This window comes from Cebidichthys violaceus, unplaced genomic scaffold (assembly GCF_023349555.1).
Source record: "Cebidichthys violaceus isolate CVI_PGR_0920_01 unplaced genomic scaffold, fCebVio1.0.p SCAF_1, whole genome shotgun sequence".
NCBI classification, from domain to species: Eukaryota; Metazoa; Chordata; class Actinopteri; order Perciformes; family Stichaeidae; genus Cebidichthys; species Cebidichthys violaceus.
In genome coordinates this window covers 24,196,353-24,201,650 of record NW_027176262.1, presented here as the reverse complement: position 1 = coordinate 24,201,650, position 5,298 = coordinate 24,196,353, and positions in this window count along the sequence as shown.

Here is a 5,298-nt window from a genome sequence, read left to right as displayed (position 1 = left end):
TCATCACTGCACATTTAACTTCCCTCCCTCCGCTCTCCTCAGCATCGGCTCATTTCACTCGCTCTCTGCGGTCTCATTCTTTTGGTCCCGATCTAAAGCTCGTGATCATAGGTAAGGGGGGGGACAGATGGACTGGTGGCCTTTTGGCTCAGCTTCCTCTTCCCCACAACCGTCTGGTAGGATGCCTGCATCGCTGCTGACGCCACACCAAACCGCAAGTTCATCTCACGCTCCCAATCAGGACCCCGACATACTTGAACTCCCTCGCTTGGGGCAGTGACTCACTCCCAACCCAGAGGGTGCAACTCCCAGAGAACCCCTTAAACTTGAGCGCTTGCCAACGTTTTAGATTGTCCTGCTCGTCTCCCTGCTGTTTCCCGGGCTGTTTCAACATTCCTCACATTTTTCCTCCCCACATGATCAAATTTCAAAATCGGCACATCCACTTATTAGAAATAGCCAAGTGTTACTGCTGTTTGTGGCTGTGTTTTTTCTAATTACGTAGGCTTCTTATTCTCCACATATTTGTTAGTTGGGTCTATACAAAAGAGCGAGAGTGACAACAAGACACGCACACACACACACACACACACACACACACACACACACACACACACACTCACACACACACACACACACACACACACACACACACACACACACACACACACACACACACACACATAAGTAAGCAGACAAACAGAGGATGGAGGGATTAGCTCTATATAAAGGAGCAGAGGAGCAGAATCGCGTGTTGGCCCAAACAGCAAGGCTTCTGGTCACGTGACAATTGACTGGCGACATAGTTACAGTGTGAACCCGCCATTAGAGTGTTTGTTTTGGAAAGTTAAAAAAAATGCAGTACTTAACTGTTGCAGCGGAGACATGAAACATCTGTATTTGTATTTCAGACGAAAACAAGGCTGATGTAAATGAGACATTTGTGTTTATTCAGCCCTCTTCCACATCAGTAAATCAGGGTTTAACGTTTCATGGAGGAAAAAAATTGTTGTAGATTCAAATTTTGCATTCTGATACAACACATTGGTCCTTGTGGACAGATCCAGTTGCCCTGCTCAGTGATCAGCTATGTTTAGTAAGGAAAGCGTCCATTGTGGAACCGTTCACAATATCAGGAAGTTTGCTCCCATATCCTTGAACTGGGACTTTAGCAGACCACCAACAAAGTCATCAATCATAAACACGGTTCCTGTCTGAGCCAGCACACACACAGGCGAATAATTGATCCGCTGGCATGGAAGCCAGAAAGCCATATTTACGATGAGTTCTTTGTCTATCACTTATGATGTGCCTGTACGATTACTAATGTGTTAAAACGTTGAAATGTTACATTAATGGCCAATGGCTGACAGGAGAGATGAAGTACGTTTGTGAATCATGTCAATTCTGCACTCCATTAAAGCATCACTCGTTCCTTCCACGTCTCGGGTCTTCTTCAGAGAGGTGAGTTAATGGTCATAATGGCTCGGGTGGAGCACGCTGCAACAGAATTTATGTCCAGCGTGTTGACCCAGGCAGCAAAACGCTTACAGCATTTTCACATTATGCAAAATGGTATGGCAGCAACTTTCCCAGAATCCTTTTGCTGCAAAAAGGCAAAGCAACGGGTGAGCGCGACCTAATGCATTTATAGTTTAATTGGCCCTGACATTTTATTGTATTTCCTTCCCACTCTGCTAATTCCCCAGGGAGCTCCGGCCCCGGCTGGTGCCTCATTGGCGAAACTTGAGCTCAATCAAGACGATAGACTACTCCAATAAGGACCTCCTGATTGTGCCATGTCAGAGATTTGGCCTCCAAGTTGACTTTCTGAGTGGGAAAGTTGGCTTCAGAAAGTCCAATATGTCGTCCAGACGTGCACATTAGATTTGACAGGGCCACCGCTAATCACGTCTTGGGCTGAAGTTGCAGTAACTGATAGCCGCGCCGATGGAGGTTTGATCTTAGGAAGTTGTGATTCTGATGCTGCTGGGACATTTTCTTCAGTAGTCCTTTGATGTTGTGCAGTATGTCTACACTCAATCACTGCATCAATGTATAAATGCCTGCAGACAACCAACTGGATACAACTATAGTGCAGATATTAACATTCTACTGAGGCATGTACTAGCCTTACACTCATGGATATCCAGAGTGACTGATTAGAAATATTTTACATATTTTACATATTTTACATATGGTAGTCTTCTGACCACTCAAGGTGCCGTACACTACTGTTACGTCCCTATTTAATCCAGGGTAAAGGGAGCAACATGAACCAGGGTAATCAGGCATGAAACTGATGATTACATTATTACATAATTATTACATTATTAGGCCACAGGAAACAAACAAAAACAATCCTGACTTCAGTTTAAATTTACAGCTATTTAGTTGACAAAACCCTAAAAATAACAAAAGAAAATATATGTGAAACAAATAGTTATACTAATAATCTAGATTAGTAAAAAAAAATATCAACAGACAAATCCCAAAAAGAATACACACAAAGGGAAAATGCAACCCACAAAACAACTAAACCACAAATCAAGTGCCTCTTTGTTAACCTCTGCACAGCCAAGGAGAAAAACACACAGAAGTTTTAGTACTCATAGCCGAGTTAACAGAAAAACACATCGTAGTGCTTGAATGCTGCTCAGGGAAGGTGGTGCCAGGAAGTGCAGTGGGATTCATAATAACTCAAGCAGCACAGCAGTGACATTATTTAGAGCCAAAATGCAACCTCCATTGAGGTTCAATGATCTGGGGTCACTTCTGCTTTTCTGGACTGGAAAACAAATTCAAAATCAAAGCGTATCTGACTTTCAGTCATTTATTTCTTCTTCTTTTGGAGCCCAAACTATTTCAAATATAAATGTGGCTTGACCGGCTTCACCATGGCCGAAGCACAAACAGCTGTTCAGTGTGTTTGATGTGGGCCCGGCCTTCAACATAACATGCCAACACACAAACTGGGCAAAGCAGAGAAACCTTTGGATTCCTGTCCCATGCACTGGACTGAAAGACAAAAAACATCCGGGTTATATAACCATCAACGTGAAAGAACTCTTTAAGTTCTTGGCAACAGCAGCAGCTGGCTCACATACAGAGGCTCATTAATGGATTGACCAAGGCCCCCGAGCATCAATGGCAGATCGCAGCGCAGGAGGGGTCCCGCATCACCGGGGGCTTTGCCTCCAGACCCCCTGCAAGAAATCATTCACGAGAGGGTCTGTCCCTAAAACCCTCTCGTGAAAAAAGGAAAAAATAGACCCAACTGATCGACCCTTGTAACAAGCAACGATGGAGCCCACTCTTGAGTCTTTCGCCGCCTGTCATGTGCAGGAGTCCTTGTGTTGCCACCGGATGGGCAGCCGCCACAAACTCCAGCGCCTGCAGCTAACATTTGTGTACCCCCCCCCCACCCCCCCACCCCGGGTCTTTGAGTTGCCAGAAAAAAAACACAACTTTTGAGGGATATAGAAATACTTCAAAAGAGACACGTCATACAATAAATGGTCTGCTTAGTGTCCTGTTAAAGTCCTGTTAGCCTGGAGCTCAGAACGAAACCAGTAGACGTTGTCAATTACTTGCTGACTATTTCAGATCAAAGGCATATGTCCAATCTGAATATCAATGTCCCAAATGAATTACTGATAGGCGACATAGAAGGGGAAACACATTGCCGTTTTATATTACATGTTTCCATGAGCACAGAGAAATTAGGTTATTCACATAACCCAATTAGTGATGAATGCATTCTATTTGCGAAGGTGCTGTGATGTTCACACAAGCGGAGATGAGAGCGACAGGATGCATTTCCCACTATTTGAATTCCTTTTCCGCTCCAATCGCTCTAAAGAGCTTCTTATAACATCTCGTCGTCATTGTAGCGTCTTTAAAAGCGCTGACAGCTGTCTGCTCTGAGCGCATCGACCACCTTTCTCTCTCTCTCCCTCAACCCCACGCTAACACAAAATGAGCTATTTCTGAATGCACAGCAGCTACACACAGCTGTCAGCTTGTCACTGTCAATGCCATCGTGTATGACAGGGGAGCAGTGGATGAGGAGAGGCAGCCTCTTTCAGGACTCGGTGTCTTTGTCGCTCCAGAAGTGAAATACTGTTGTGGCCGCCATTGTTTGTATTTCTGTGACCTCACTTGGCTGAAGCCACGCCTGTGCAGAAAGTCAGTGGTTGTCTCCGGTTATCTGCTTCATCCCGGTCCACACCTCCCTCACGTTGTTCTGCTGGAGTTGGGCCTCCAGCTTCCTCCTCTAGGTGTCCCTGAGCTTCACCCCCAGGTAGGATTAGAAGAATGTGATGCGTGGTGTAGGGAGACATTTAACTCTCCATTCATCTGAGCTTTGACTGAACTCCTATTAAGAAAGAGCGAGAGATTACAGACGGTGCACAGGCTTGATTAACTGTCACAACAGGAAACAACAATCAATCTGAAATTTATACGTTTTGGAAGGGAATTTTTGATTTTATTTTGCCAGTTAATGCAGCCAAAAATCCGAAATTCATAGGTGGGAAGAACACCTTCTCAATTAAGCAAAAGTGCCCCAAATCCACATTTTAAAAGATTTTTCTTCTTATTTTCTTAATGAAACCACCAAGAAACACATCAGAGGAACTCAAATTAAATACACAATAGCTGACAGGGTGTCTTTGAATTTCCAGAAACATGTTTAATTTAGAAATAACTTTCGTCAGAACAGACTTGCCAAACAATTCTTGTTTATTAGTTATATGATTTTATAAATTATTTGATGCATTAGTGTAGAGCAGTTACTTCTCGGTGTGATCGGTCCCAGAAAAGCGGCCAATAAATAGTTTTATTCCCCATAAAAAGCACAATAACGAACACCAACCGGGTGATTCCGTTCTCAGCTGAGGCCTGCACCTGAGTGTGTGTGTGGAGTATGTTACAGGGTGACCACACATTACGTTAGCAGAACACAGTGTCCTAATTTATCTCTGAGATGTTTTGCATACGATCTGATTTCAGCTACCAATTCTCAGGAAATGCAAAAGCGGTACTATTTTTTTAAACGTTTCCCCACACAGCCCAGCCCACACATGGAACAACCCTCTCTGCAGAATGGAAATCATAATAGAGTTATGAGCTTGTAAATCTGTCACTCTTACCTTGTAGTAGTTGCCGTGACAACGAGGCAGCTGTAAGTGCTGGTTCATCTGCCGTCACCTACGGAAGATGTTCCTGTCGGTTACTGACCGGTCGAGCTTAAAATGATTGTTGTTTTAGCGAAGAACTTCCTGGTTCTCCATCGTA